The 16576-nt window shown below is 30.1% G+C and overlaps 1 protein-coding gene and 2 long non-coding RNA genes across 3 annotated transcripts in view; 2 read left to right on the forward strand and 1 right to left on the reverse strand.

Annotated features, from left to right (window-relative positions):
* Window positions 1-16576, reverse strand: part of LOC126847497 (mitochondrial import inner membrane translocase subunit Tim17-B-like) — a 248149-nt gene that overhangs the window by 70167 nt on the left and 161406 nt on the right. The gene's annotated exons all lie outside the window — the stretch shown is intronic.
* On the forward strand, window positions 9936-11683 carry LOC126847510 (uncharacterized). The gene is made up of 4 exons (XR_007687076.1): window positions 9936-10007; window positions 10249-10342; window positions 10962-11042; window positions 11540-11683. It is a non-coding gene; the product is annotated as an uncharacterized LOC126847510 (long non-coding RNA).
* On the forward strand, window positions 13860-15768 carry LOC126847509 (uncharacterized). Its single transcript, XR_007687075.1, has 3 exons — window positions 13860-13909; window positions 14895-14982; window positions 15549-15768. It is a non-coding gene; the product is annotated as an uncharacterized LOC126847509 (long non-coding RNA).

Here is a 16576-nt window from a genome sequence, read left to right on the forward strand (position 1 = left end):
ATAAAAAAAAATTGCAATTAGTCCTCAAATATCCGAAAAACTAATAGTCCCCCCCCCCAAGCCGCCGTCAGCTGTAAGTTAAGATACTTAAGTTACTTGTAGATACTAATATGTGCTAAAATAAACAAATTACATAATATATAGAGCGGTGTTTGCTGACACTTAACTGTATATAAAATAGAGTTAAGACCCATAAATCCACAAAGATTGCGGCTACAGTGGCTTCGCTGGGCAGTTGATAATCTAGTTTTATCTGTTACTAGCTTAGGTTAACTTTGAGCGGGAAAACGAATAAGGCGCCAATGATTGAAGGGCGCACACGGTCGGTGGTCCGTCGGTGTTCGTTAAAGTCTCCGCCGCCGCCAAAGAGTTCTGCCGTCAGCTTGTCGCCGCCAAATTAAATATTAGCACTGTTGGTAATGTTTATATTTTATAGAAAAAGGTTTGGCTTGGTTAATCGGCGCAGAACGTTATTATTTTTGGCATTATCCACTAAAATTTATTTCTTAAATCAACACAATCGGACGGACCAGTTTCGAGTGTACCTATAACAAGGACCGTGGAATGGCGAAAAGTAAACAAGACAAAAAAACAACATAACGATAAAAACAGAATATATTTTTAATAAGTCAAAAAAAGATACACATAAACGTCCATTACAAAAAGCAAAACTAGTTGAAATTTAGATATTTTACCTAATTGAGCTGATTATCTTTTTACATTTGCATAGGACAGTGTAAAAATTGAAATATTTTAAATTGTTTTATACAGTGAGATGTTTTAATTAAATTTATAGTTATATATAAAAAAAATGTATAATACATCAATTATGATGATAGTGCATACATAAGATATTACATTTATTGGTTATCGCTTTGAATATCAGTTATATTTTAAACGTGTTTTCTCTTCCTCGGTAATACAAAGATATACTTAGTTCTGGTAGTTTTTACCTATTAATTAATATCCTTTAAATGCCCACATGTTATGCATAATATTATAATACAAATAATACATAATACATAATATTAATACAAATACAATTCTGACAAGATCAAACGGAATCATTAATACTAGTTATCAGGGTTAGTGGACTATAATTTGGGACGATTATTTTTGATAACCGCTTGTTATTGGTAATGAACTTTGTCATTTTAGAAAATCCACGTGACATGTCTTATAAATTTATTGATTTGCGCGTTAATTCGATGCGGATCTAGTAATGAGCCCCAGTGTTAATCATGAGCTAAAAGTAAAAATATAATTGAATTATTCTTGTAATTTCCCTAACGGACGGAAGACGTGTTATATTTCCGGATGAGTGTACAACATAGTATTATTATAATGTGTTGTCTGGCTAAAATTTAAATGTAATAGGTGTATGGATTTACTGCTTGGTCGCCAACCGGGGAAGATTAAAAATTAGATTGTACGATGCAAAATATATAAAACAGTGTAGTCGGATTCGCAATTATTATTATGTGGATCGTTTACGATCACTAAATAGATCATCGTGCCGTCTGGTCGATGGTCGTGAAGAAGACCGGTTTCGAAGAAATGCAATTTAATATGAACTATACAGTTGCCGCAGACAGCTGATCTACCGAAACGCCATTATGGGCAGTATACCGTGTCATAAATTTTTATTTTTTCGGCGTTAACCGAGGCATGGACCGTCGACAAATCTCAGTATATACATGATATCTAACCAATACCAAAGCGCGAATTAAGCCGTCCAATACGCATTGAAGGCTATAATAATATGATATTATCAGATCCGGTACTTTTGTTCACTATACAGGGTGATCAAACAGATGACACTCGCTTTTTTTGGGAAAATATGAATATTTACAAAATTGAGGCGCCCAGTTTCGAAACCATCTAAATAACATTTTGAAATGGTGTTATTTTTTTTTCAAGTGGTCACATTGTATTACATAGTATTGCAAACTATTATTGAAAATCAAATAAAGATTACCTATGACTAACTCAAACTGTGTTGGGAAAATCTTAGTTTGCTTTAAAACCGCTCATTTGAAGAAATTATTTGTTGTTTGAGAAAAATTGCTCTTAGCTGGTTTTGAAACTAGTCGTCTCAACTATTTGTTTCCTATAATTGTAGATACAATATAAAATTTACTCAATTTTTTAATACTCAAAACCTTTTTGACCTTCGTCCCTTTTAAGTAAATTTAAGTAAGACAACGTTTTTAAGCGAGCGTTATTCTTCTGTTATGATGAGCAGCAAAACAATTTTCCATGACGGTTTCTATTTACTTGGTTTTTAGAAATGTTTTTATCTATTGAAAGAACTGCAATACCTGTTAGTGTTGTGTTGATCATTTTATTTCTCAAATATGGTTTTATTTGTCTGAGGCTAGTCTCTTCACTCCGGCACTGACAGGAATTAAGATAACTATTGTTATGGTAAAGAACAAAAATAGTTCAGAAAAAGCCAATTTGAGACTTTCTAGTAACTGTATGAAATCAAGTAAAATGTTACTTTTTTTTGGTTTGATGAACTTGAGTTCAGACTCCAAAGTTTCTATATCTACAGAGTAGTGTTTGACAAAAGTTGCCTACTAAATTTTTGTTAGTCTTAAAAGAAGTTGATCCCTGTAATTCAAGTAGGTATTCAAAAATGTTCCCTGTCTGGGTCCGGGGATAGAATAGACCCAGAGTATTTCCTGCTAGTCGTAGAAGGCGACAAAAAGGGACTGAGGAAGGGCAGCAGCTTTCTCAGTACTGGATGCAAGTAGAGACCTAGATGGTCGGAATAGTTTCATACCAGAAAGCCGTAGGCGGGAATGACAGTCATTTTGACGACTACGGTACTGCGATGTGGAAGGAAACGGAAACCACCACATAATATATTCCCTAGTATCCGCAGCATGAATTGCCTCAATGTAAAAGGATATACAGACGGTAAAACTGGAAGAGGAAGACCAAGAATAGAATACATTTCACAGATTATGAAGGACATGGAAATAGGTAGTTATCGAGATCTAAAGGAGCTGAGTTTCAACAGAGAAGCTTGGAGAACTGCGGCCAACCAATCGAGAGATTGAAGACCGAAAAAAAAAAATTCAAAAATGTAGTAAAATATGTACCTACAAGTATAGAAAAATTTTTTTTTTCAAATTATTTATAGGAGAAAACTAGTGCCTTACATCAGATTGATCACCCTGTAGAGACTATAGGTCGATGGACATTTTTAACGCTATAAACCGGAAGACGAATTTGCATATAAAAAAAATCTAGAAGCATATTCAAACGCTCGCTGGCTAGTTTTAATTAAAATATGTTTTAATATTGACTGATAAAAAATAAAGATATCTGTATTATTAATATTATACACGCCTAACTTGTTATAAATTTTGGTTTGCCGTATCTCACTCGTTCTCACCTAATATGTTAATTATAGTAGGTATAGCGTTTGTGTTTGGATTGGCATAATATTAGTATTTTAAACGGCGTTTATATTTTTGTCGGGTTAGAACGAATTAGAATCGACTTGTGTTGATTTCGATTTGATACACTCGCATATATTATTATAATAATGTAAATGTATACACAATAATATATTATTCTACAAACGACTTGTTTGCCACAGTGTTGTTCACTTGTACAAACCGCCAACTGTGACCACATGCCTATGTGTCGCTGTCGTTTGAATAATCACATGACACCTTAAATTCGGAACTCTCCTTGTTTTTTTAATCGCAAAAATAATACAGTAAAAAAAAAAAAAACCATAGATAATCTCTACTAAGCCGAGAGGCTACCAGTTTTTTTTTAACCTCAATGCGAAGTGGACAAGCTGTTTGTTTGGTTTTAAACAGCGACGGTTTACATTTTTTGATGGACGGAGTGTAGTATTATCTTTATCTGAGCTCATTACTCGACCGCACTTCCTGAGTTTTAAACTCTAATGACTTTCAAAGTTATCAATGACTCAAAACAGGTTATCGATCAGTCAAAAGGGTTCAGCAAATTACTTGTACTAAGTGTATACGTTTCAAAAGTTACACCCCCCCTCTCTCCTAAATCTAGCTTCTGACAAAAAGAAATGTTCAACATTTTCACACAATTGGTCAAGTTGTCGCTCGCTTTCTTGATTTCTTCATCGTTGAGTACAGGGCATTCGATGTTACAGCTCTCAAATGTACCTAAAACTGTCTATTTATCTAAAAATATACTGAGTAAAAAGTGTTTTGAATACGATTTTATTACTCATTTCTAATTGTATTCCAAAAGTATTCAAACACAACACTCCTGTTTAAGGCACATCGTCTGTATTTTATTCGGCTGCTCCTGTTTTTTTGCTTGCACAGTGTGTGTGTGTGTGTTTTTTGTGAGATGTTCCTTCTCAGCAGCGGTAACGATGAGCTGACACGGAGCCGAGACGTTTCTCGGGTAGTTAGGTACCTAAATTAAACAATGACGGTTGAAATAAATGTATCAATAACCTGCGAGTGCGCTGATACGCGATCTCAATGACCGACGGGGTGTACATGTACAGAAAACACCCCGCCACGCAATAATACACACATTGTACTTGAGTCATTGTTCGGAGAAACGATTATAAAAAAAAACAAAAATCTTAAATAAATAACTCGACTGAGCCCGGTCCGTGGTGAGTTTCTCTAGAAAAACTAACAATCCTGATTGCCATTAACACCTATCTGGGGGTGTTGTGTAGAAGATTATTAAGCAAAACAAGAAAAGACCGGCGTAATAGGTACTCCTCGCATTATCTTTTGTCCAACAAAGGAAATCGACATTACGGTGGGAATATTATATCTGGAAAAAAAAATCGATATTGATATTTCCACCTCTTTAGAGGGGTCGTATAAAATATTATAAATGATTATGTTTTTCGGCCAGGTAAGGTGAAAATTGGATTTAAAAAAAAACAATCAATATAATATAGATATAGCGGTATTTTTTTTTTTAAATTATTAATAATTCTATTAAAATATTTACGAACGTACAACGCAGTACCGGCGATATTGGTATTACCAAAACAAACGGCCTGGGCAAAGGAAAAAACAATCAGTTTATAATATTGTGGGGATGAAGAGCCAAGGGGGATGCGTGAGCCTATACGATTCGGAATAACCAAATAGGGAATTTACCCCGAAACAAAACGAAATAATCATCTATCGAGTGTATTCATTGTCAAAACATTTTACCCTAACAATTATTTCTCATTACCGTTTGGAGTATTTTATTATGTTCGAAATACATCTGCCCCACGGAAGACTTAAAAAAAACAACCTCTTTCACTCTCTCTCTCGGTTAGGTAGGTACAACATGTAAAGCCCGACGGGGTGGTGGTTGTATATATATATATATATATTTTTTTTATCAAGATAAATGATGATTTAAAATTAGAATATAATTAGAAGATATACAAATGGTCATCTCATAGGTTGGTTGGTGAGGTTTTTTTTTTGGTTTCACCACCCTTAATGCCGCCGTGAGCCCGTTTACGGCGGATGATTGTCGGACGTTGTTTATGAAGATTTAAAAAAATAATAATATACAATATTATTATACACTGACTATTCATTAGAAGACTTGCCCCTAAACGAACCGAGGCAGGCGCGTGCAGCTCGTGCAGCGACCCGAACGTCCGGTGCCATCGTGGACAGGTCTGTAATAATATGGCCGTCCAAGGGGTGCAGGGTTAAGACGGCTGGGGCAACCGGGCAAACTAGTTCAGGTCTTAATTTGAACGGAATGAAAAAACACACACACAGCAGCTGTTTTATAAAATTAATACACGGTTTGGATTTGTACGTTTTTTATAAAATCAAAATTGTTAGCTTCGATGCGGAACTGAGAAGGTGTTGTTTTTTCAATGATGTGTTTTTTGTTTTGTATTCTTGTGTCTGGACCCACGACCTATTTTAAGACGCTGAACCGTTTTCTTAGTGTAGCAACTTTATAGATCAGAAATCGTACCTGAAAGGTGCTTTATTGGGCGGAAAATTAAAGAAAAAACACCCCTTCCCCTTGGAAATCGAGAAAAACACACAAAAAACGTACATACTTTGAAATAAAACATTCTCAAAATTACGGCGCTCTTATTAACTTTTACTTTATTGGTTTTTAAAAAATCAAGTAAGTATGGTAATTGAAATGGAAAATAAGCTTGCTGTAAATAGAAAAAAAAACCCAAAATTCTACTCACTAATAGTGAAAAGATAGATATTTGTCTAGGCTTTAAGATATGATAATCTACTGGTAGATTGAACATCATACTCATACTCGGTATAACGATTTGAATTTGAAAAAAGTCTGTGCCCTTCATATCTTACACAAACACTTAATTTTCAATTTTCTCATTTTCAATTAAAAATCACGAAAGTCTACATGCCAACTACTGAAAAAAATATTTAGAGTAATTTTTCACTCCGAGGGTTGTGATCGTTGGCCGGCGTTAAAGTCACCGAAGATCATGCCGTTCGTGGGCATACAGGGCAGATCTAATTTCGAAAAGCGATTAAACTCGGCAACTCTACGTGTTGTGTATATAATAGAATTTGCGTTGGTCCGCTCCTTCTCCCACCCCCCTTTTATATTGTACCTATTGTCGTAAAAAGGACAATTAAAGGGTTCGGCCAATTGTTGTTTCCCCACGAAAATCATCATTTTTGGAACACCCTGCGAACTGACCGCTTTTCGAGGGTATCTAACTAATCCTCCCCTAGTGCTTCGTCCCACGTGGAACTCATTCTGTCATCGTGACTCGTGTCCTGAGCACACATCGATCAGCCCCAGCTATTCCATAGAGATTAACACAAAACAAAAATGAGCAATAATTAACACAATATTACAGTAATGTCTATTGTTAAGGTGTGTATCTGATAGGGATGGGGGGGGGGGGGTGTGTTGCGATTCGATTCCCTCCGGTGCCCCGGTAAAAAGGAAATAAAATATCACTGCAAGTGTAACAGTAAGCGTGCAACGCTGCATGTAGCACACTGTACACAGGATGGATACAATTTTACAGCCGAAAAGTAGAGTAAAATAAAAATACCTTGAAATTTACTTTATTTTATAGCCTCACACTAGATCTACCTTCAGTCTGTTTTAAAAACTTGTTACAAAAAAACATCTTTTGAACCGTGTAGATTAACCAGATGGAACTACGAATGGTTGGTTAAGTTACCACTAGCAGGACCATCTTAGGCTATACAGAGGCTCTTGGGCAAAAACGGTTGTGGTAGCCTTTTAAGAAAACCAAAGTTTTACACTACTTATAATTCCTTATTATAATATATAGAGAAAAAAGGAAAATCGCTGTATTTATTTTTTTATTAATATTTACTAGTTAGTATCAATGTTATTATTGTTACCTACTCTATTTTGTCTATTTTATTTTATTATCAATTTTATATGTATAATTTAATGTGTGATAATGTTATGAATCTGCTGTAAGCCATAAACTAAATAAATAAAAAATTCTAGTAGCGCAACCAGATATTCCATAAATTTTAATAATTAATTATGAGCAAACAAATTGTTATTGCAGAACAAATTAAAATGAAATACTGGCCTTATATTAAAATTAATGATTTTTGTTTCTATTTTTGTCAATAATAATTAATTTATAGTATTTACTTTTTATTATTAATTGTATACTACGTGACTCAATACTTTTTAGTGGTAATTGCATAAGGTGGTCCGATTATTGAAAACAATGTTTTATTTTGAATAATAATTGCTTTCATTGATCTCAGAATGTCAAGATTTAACATCCATGTTTTATATTTCATTAATTTATCTGGCAAAATTTCCTTTTAGATTTATTCCAACTATTTCTGTCGCGTTTCCTTGCTAATTGTACAAACCATTAAATTATTTCAAGACTTGCATTTCCCCTTTCGCCATTATCTTAGCCCACGTGTACTAATGTTGACTTCTTGATAAATTATAAAAGTATGCCTGTATATTTATCTACATTTAATACATTGCGTTCTCAGTCACGTTCGCAAGTCTTGGCATCTGCAATCTACATATAACTTGCTATCATCCCTGTAACCTGAAATTTCCATTCTAAAATAGGAGTTTGAGTATGCTACAGTCAATCCACAGTTTACCATACGAATAAATAAATCATAGTTATATCATTATATGTTTCTACAAGTCCGGTAATTTTGATGAAATTGTCTAAAAAAATAAACAATTTTTCTTATTATCATAAGCTTTTTTTTTGTCTGAAATCGTTGGCCAAGCCTATTCTTCAATCAGCATTTAAGACTCTCGAGTTCCATTCACCGAATCAAGAATTTCCTTCGTATTTTTTGTGCATAACGTTTTTTTTTTTTATTTAGAGTATTAAGTATGGACACTCTAAGAATAAATTGTTTTTAAATCCTATTATAGAATTCAATTAAAATACTAATGACCGCTCTCTCTGGTTTAGCCTAAAAATTAGGTTCAGTCTAGCAATAGTTACTAAAATTATAGGTTAAACAATCTTTAAATATTACTGTTGACAATAACAAAATTATACATTATAATGAAAATAAATTTATAAAGCATGTATACAAAACTAATTATGAGGGGGATTTTCATTTAATAGATAAAATTTGAAAAAAAACTAAATGTGACGTCAATGCAATTTACGTTTTTATAGTGACTAATGAACAAAACGGGATGTTGATCGAAACAAATAATTCTCTTAAACACTTGTTTAAATTAATAAATAAAAAAAATAGTGCGAACTTCGATGCAGAACATTTTTTTTAATCATTTTTTATATTTTATATTTTATTTTATTTTATCTTAAAATTGCGTCACGTTGTAACATTTTAAAATTAAAATTAGTACTTTTTTTCTTTATTTACCTTTTTTATGTGTAGTTATTGGACTTATTTAGAAAATTAAACTAAATCTAGTAAAATTTATGAAAAATCTGTAATTCAACTTTTTCTTTTCCAAGGAAAAAAAAACATAAAAGTGAAGCACAAAAAACTACAAAGAACTTACCTTTGCTTTTATAAAATTAGTTATAATTTAAACGCGCCATAGTACAAATTAAAGGACAGGGGGGGGGTGTTAGAAATTAAAACGTTTGGAAAAAAATGTGCATAAGTATCAATAGATACAATGGGTATCCGTTAAATATAAAATTTTAACACTACTATTTTGAACTTTAACTTCTATTCTAAGTTGTATTATTTTTATACAACTAGATTGTTTTTAAATTGCAAAACATACATACTAGAATTTAACTGTAGTTTTAGTATGGAATGTGATCAAAATTGTATGTTACAGCCAAAGCTAGGCAAAAAAGTACATCAAATCATAAAAAAAGGCGCTTAAAATCTTTATTATAAGCTCTGAAAAAAGCACTAAAAAAAAACATTAAAATAATAAAAAAAAAGCAACCTTAAAAATAACCCTTCTCCTAACTCTAAAACCTATGACTGAAACAAATATCTGTCAGTAATTCAAGTTTTGTCCTTGTGTTATAAAAATCTAGTCATTTTTGCCCATGCTGATTATTTTTTTTGAAATCTACCAAAATGTGCGTTTCTTGTTGTCTATAATGATCAACACCACAAGTAGATAACAAAAACCAAACAAATATGAGTTGAAATTATTTTACAATAAATGCTGAGACAAAATATGTTCAATGGAGTTAAGGCTTTAACTATCTCGTTATTTAATTGTAGGGGTTCAATTAATTTATAAATATTATTTAAATACAAAAATCTACAGCTATTTAAAAATCGTTTTAATTTATCGATATTCATTACAAGAACTATGTAGACACACATTGACGTACACTGACGCCCTTGTGTTAACAAAAATGATTTACTATGCGATTTAAACAAGTGTTTTATAAACAATTATCAAATTACATAAAAGGTTATTAACACGCTTTTAATGACTATAAATATACAAACACACGGTATGGTCCACTCATAATTAGTTTCGAAAATTCAAACTGAATACACCACTCATCTTTAACAATTCACTAATAAAAGGTAAGTGAATTGAGTATAAATATCTATTTTATTCATTAAAATTCACACATTAAAATTGAACCAAATTTTATTTAAAAAAAAAAAAAAAAACTACAAACAATATAAAACAATATTTGAAATATTATTTGATAAATGTTCTACGGACTTTGTAGAATAGGGCCCACACATTTCTTTTTAATAAAAAAATTAAAGATGTTTAATACTATTTTAAATTGTAGTTAATTTTCGGTGTTTTTTTTAGAAAAGTAGAAAAATGAAATTTTATATTATTACATTATTTTTGATACTTTGTGCAGCATCCATCCTTGCATTGAATGTTGAGGGACAACCTAAAAGTAAGTTATGAAATAGTTTATCTATTATAAAATATTTAATTTGTACATACATAATAATCGCATATTTATTTTACTTGCACCATAAACAATATTATAAAAAGGGGATTTTTTTTTAATTTTCATAACCTCATTTTTAAAATTTTTGTTATTACATTTATCATACGATAACCTTTACATCTACTCTACATGTACTCAGTTGTTGTTAAGTAAGCTATTTTTTTTGTTTTTTTTATAAGGCATTGGAATCAACCAAAACATTTTGATTTCGTTAATAATAATGTAAAATTGTAACGTTTCAGTTAGTCGTGTCATTATATACATTATTATATATTAAAACATATTGAAAAATGTAGTTTTAAAGTGCAAATAATTTGTTACAAAAAAAATTGTTTCATAGTAACATTATTCAATCTATAGTTTCGTAAAACCCATTTTTTTGTTTTTAGAAGAAAAAAAAAGTATTTATTAAAAATAAATATTTTATTTTCAATATAGGTATGGGTATTATTGTAACATCACTTTTACAATAAGTGGTTTATTAATTTCTTTAAAAAAATATATACAACACATTGCTTTTGATAAAGATTTAATATATAACAATAATATGTTTTTGTTTTAGTTTCAGAGTATAGACTGGGAGACAAACCGGCGCCACCTAAAAAAGACGTGATCGTTGATAATGATAATTGATGATAAAAATGTAATATTAATTTCTGTAAAACTATAACACAATAAATGATTTAAAATGAAACCAACTTGCGTTTATACATATGTCAAATATTATTATATAATTAATATCTAATATTAAGAATTTTTTTTAACTCACATTATAGGTATATGTTAGACCTATTATCAGACTAATTTTCATCTCTTAAAACAAATTTTGCCTAAAAAAACTCCAAGGAGTTTTGACCCACTAAAGTACCATCTGCATACGATCTCGGATCTAATAGAGATGCTACACGAGTAATTCGGTCTACAGAAAAAAAATTATCATTCCTAAACCAATACCTTTTTGCTAGGTATTGATACCTCAGACAGTTTTTAAAACAGTTTCTTGCGAAAAGCAGCGCCTAATCAAATCTGGTCATGTTCTATTAAAATAGCAAATAGTGTTATATGAAAAAAAAATGTATATATATTTTATTTAAATATATTTTTTTTACTCTTTCAAATACCCTGTTTTTTTTGTTTTAGTTTCAGACAAACCGAGGCCAGCTAAAAAAGATGTGATCGTTGATCCGTGATCTATGACCATGTGTGTGCGTGCATTACGGTTTCCAAATAATTATTAACTGAAAAAAATTACAATTGTTAGTAAACATGTAATATTAATTTCTGTAAAACTATAACACAATAAATGATTTAAAATGAAACCAACTTGCGTTTATACATATGTCAAATATTATTATAAAATGAATATCTAATATTAAGAATTTTTTTTTACTCACATTATAGGTATATGTTAGACCTTTTATCAGACTAATTTTCATCTCTTAAAACATCAAATTTTGCCTAAAAAAATTCCAAGGAGGTTTGACCTACCAAAGTACGGATCTAATAGAGGTGCTACACGAGAAATTCGGTCTACAGGGGAAAAAAATAATCTTTCTAAAACCAATAGCTTCTTGCTATTTCAAGGTATTGATAACTCAGACAATTTTAAAACAGTTTCTGGCGAAAAGCAGCGCTTAATCAAACCTGGGCATGTTCTATTTAAACAGCATATAGTGTTATTTGAAACACTTTTTTATTTATTTTTTATTTAAATACATTTTTTTTACTATTTCAAATATTCTGTTTTTTAAAAATAAATGTATACTTAAATTTATAATTTAAATTTGTATTTAAATAATGTTTTTTATTTGAATATTATTTTCATATTTATTTCAAATGAACATTTTGTGATAAAATCACATTCATATTTAATAATTGCTTTGACTCAACTTTTTTCTTACATCTGCGGTACTGATTTATACTGTACTTGCACTGTACTTGGTTTTTGTTATTTATTTTTGTTCCTATACAAAATAATTTAAACTATAACGGTTGGGAAAAAAATGTGCAAAAGTATCAATGGATACAATGGATACATTAAATATAAAATTTAAACACTACTATTTTGAACTTCGAACTGCTGTTCTAACTTGTATTATTTTTATACAATTACATTGTATTTAAATTGCCAAAAATACCTACTATAATTATAATGTAGTTTTAGTATGGAAGGTGATCAAAATTGTATGTTATAGCCAGGGCTCGGAAATAAAGCACATGAAATCATCAAAATAAATCTTCATTATAAGCACTGAGTTAAGCACTTTCAAACCAATGAATTAATCAACAAAAGCAATCTTAAAAATAGTAACCCCTTCTCCTAATTCCAAGTATGGAATAACTATACCGTCAGAAAATATATAAGTTTCTCCTTGTATTATACAGATCTAGATATTTTACCTATACTGATTTTTTTTTTAATTTACCAAAATGGGCGTTTCTTATTACCTATAACGATGAACAACCACAAGTAGATAACAAATTCCAAACAAATATGAGTTGAAATTATTTTAATTTTTTGTTCTATTGCAAACACATACTGGACAGAAATCATAAAAAATCAGAATTTTTCTCACTGTCCTGTGTTGTTATTAAGTGGAAAATATGCAAAAAAAAAAAAAAACAGAAACGACTAATAACAATCAATTTTTTTTAAACCCAACGAAAAAAGGAAAAAACCGCACTTCCATTTGTTGTGATCAATAATAATTTGATATTTTGAATAATCATGTTATTTTTTAAGTTAAGGAGTCTCTGTCTCGGTGTTTTTATACTCAAAATTATTTTTTACTAATTAGTAAATTTGATAACAATAAAATTACCTTTTGCGATGAAAGATTATACTTTGAGCTTTTATTTTTTTAAATGATAAAATGTTGAGTGCGTTAACAACTTTTTTTTATAATCGTTTAAAAAATATATTTCCAAAAACATTTTAGAAACTTTGAGTAAACAATTTGCTTGACAATTTTATTTATGTGTTTTCGTCTGAAAAGTACAAAATATATATCATTAAAACGTAATTGAGGGAGAGAAATATGGACATTATTTGCCAATAAAATTGTTTTATTTGAATAAATAGCGTTCCCCAGTTACATTAATCATGTTATGATGTTAATTTAGTTGCTTAATTATCGGCCTCTCAATAAATACTGGAACTAAATATGTTCTAATTAAGGCTTTAAACAGTAGTTATAAATTCACAAACTCATTAAACAATGTCAATATACACAATATTTTCGATTAAAATATTTGATTTTATTAGAATTCGTATCACGTTAATTAATCGTATGGGATCAATTAATTTGTTTATATATCAATAAAATACAAAAATCTACAGCTGTTTAAAAATCGTTTTGATTTATCGACAGTCATTACAAGGCAGGAGCTAAAACTTAACAAACTTTGAATGACTATAAATATACAAACACACGGTATGGTCAACTCATAATTAGTTTCGAAAATTCAAACTGAATACACCACTCATCTTTAACAATTCACTAATAAAAGGTAAGTGAATTTTGTATTCAAATTTATATACCGTTAATTTATATGTGGGTTTTTTTAATAAACGGTGTTCCGGCTATCTTTTATTATGGTTGGTAACTTATCATTTAGGCTAAAACTAAGATGTTTTTTCTAAATAAATCATTATTATAAAAAAAATAAAACAAATATTCTTTTCAATGTCGTACAAAATAAATTTAGTACATAATACACTTTTTACACACTTAAACGATTATAATTTATAGCCCCTAACGTTATTGACCAGTCATCATTTTAAAACAATGATACTCATTAAAATGGCTATTTTGATTTTTTTTTTAAATGTAACAAAATAAATAGTTGAGTCTATCTATTTAATTTTATTTATAATAATACTGGCAGTCTATAGTCTAACAAAGTATAAGGTAAAACTAAGGGACCTCGCGACACAGATAAAATTAGGCATAAATTGATCTTTGGCATGTTTTCCATCAATCCAAGTTCCCAATTTTTCTCAATTTCAATTCTGGAAAAAATTTGAATTTCACATCATCTCTTCTGTGGTTTCACGTTTCTAATATTTTATAGTAGTATAAAAAAAAAATTTGTTACAAAACTTAATACTTTTACTTCTAAATATATTTTAACAATATAAAAAAAGTATAATACTTAAAATAGAAAAACCTGACTCCAGGAAAACAGCATTTACTTATTTCATCTTTCATCATGCTTAACGGGCCTTTAAGGCCCAACGCTGCCGCCATCAAGATGGTTTCTTGACGAATTCGCTTCCGGGACGGGTCGTCAATCCGTCACCGGAGAGGGGGATGGCGGTTCCTTTTTACCGGACGATTGCTCGCCCAGCAAACGGAGTGCCTGTGACCGAGTGTCGAACCGGCGACAGTGAGCGCTAACACACTGCCGCCTTACCCACTCGGCCACTCCTCCTCTACTTATTTACTTATTATGTTACGTAATTAATCGAACTGGATTTTTTTTTTTTTTTTAGAAAAGCAGGAAAATGAAATTTTATATTATTACATTATTTTTAATGCTTTGTGCAGCATGCATCTCTGCTCATATTGATGAACATACAGGTAAGTTATGAAATAGTTAAATCTATTATAAAATATTTAATATACACTTACATTTAGTAAGCGCATATTTCTTTTTCGAAGTAAGGACGGACTTAGTTGAAGTACTTTCACCATAAACATTATTATAAGAAGGGGATTTTTTAAAATTTTAAAAACCTTACTTTTTGATTTTTGTATTATATTTATCATACGATAACCTTTACATCTACACTACATGTACTCAGTTATTGTTGAGAGGGTATAGCAATTTTTTTTTTTTTAAATTGTACCGTTTTAATTAGTCGTAGTCGTGTCATTATAATAAAACATATTGAAAAAAGTGGTTTTAAAATGCGAATAATGTGCTATAAAAAACATTGTTTTTATAGTAATATTATTCCATCTACGGTTTCGTCAAACCAGTTATTATGTTTTTAGAAGAAATAAAATGTAATTATTAAAAATAAATATTTTACATTCAATATGTGGGTATTATTGTAACATCAAAATTTTTTTTACAAAATAATATATTATACATTGTTTTTCATAAAGATTTAATATATAACAATTATATGTTTTTGTATTAGTTTCAATGGGTAGACAAGGAACGGGAGAAAAACCGGCAGCTAAAAAAGGCGTGTTAGTTGATATAGGAGCCAGCCATCATCATTGATATCATTGAGTGTGGACAAATGGATCTGTGCATTACGGTTTCCAAGTTATTAACAGAAAACAATTACAATTGATAGTACAAATGTAATATTAATTTCTGTAAAACTATGACACAATAAATTATTTAAAATGAAACTATTTGCGTTTATACAAATGTCAAATATTATTATATAAATATATAATTTCAAATTTAGTAAACGGTAAGATCGAAAGATATCTGTTAAAAAAAAACACCATTACTATTACGGATCACATTTTAGTCAAAGTAGTTGAAAATTTGAGCAGATTGTCTTTTAGTAAGATAACGTTAGTCATAAAGAATAAAGTGGAGGCTGTAGTTATAGAGTAAAAACAAAACCACTTTTTAAATAAGCTTTTATTTCACAAGTAAAGTAATTTGTTTATTAAAATTACATGTTTTTTGTTAAGTCCTTATAATACGTTTAGTGACAAAATCATTTTTATAAAAATTAAAATTTTTTTTTTTTGAATGTTAAACTTTTTTATTTATTTGATATACTTGTTTTGTGATTTTTCCAATAAGTCCCATACTGAATTTTTAGTTGTTAAGCCCATAATTGTCCTCAAAATCCACATTTATAATACAATTTACAATAAAATGTACTGTTGTTCTATTGTTTCTAATATGAACATTTCAATGCAACACGTGGTTGCGTGCGGTGCGGTAATGGCTGGAGAAGACATCACATTAAAAACCTACCCATAGAAAAGATATTAAACCTACCCCTATAATTTTTTGGACGAGATACAAGTAGAAATGTTTTTTTTTTTTTTTAAATTTGTGGTAATATTATTCTAGCCTACACGTACTACCACCGGATTATTATGGCGTATTATAATAACTAATAAAAAAAAACTACCGAGTTATTTTTTGTAGCTTATTTAAGGTAAACAGATCATGTGAGCCACAATGAAGAAACAA

This window comes from Adelges cooleyi, unplaced genomic scaffold (assembly GCF_023614345.1).
Source record: "Adelges cooleyi isolate 19-005CV unplaced genomic scaffold, UGA_ACOO_1.1 ACOO_flye_CR_arks_rails_tigmint_CR_PRNA_108, whole genome shotgun sequence".
In the NCBI taxonomy this organism is placed as follows: domain Eukaryota; kingdom Metazoa; phylum Arthropoda; class Insecta; order Hemiptera; family Adelgidae; genus Adelges; species Adelges cooleyi.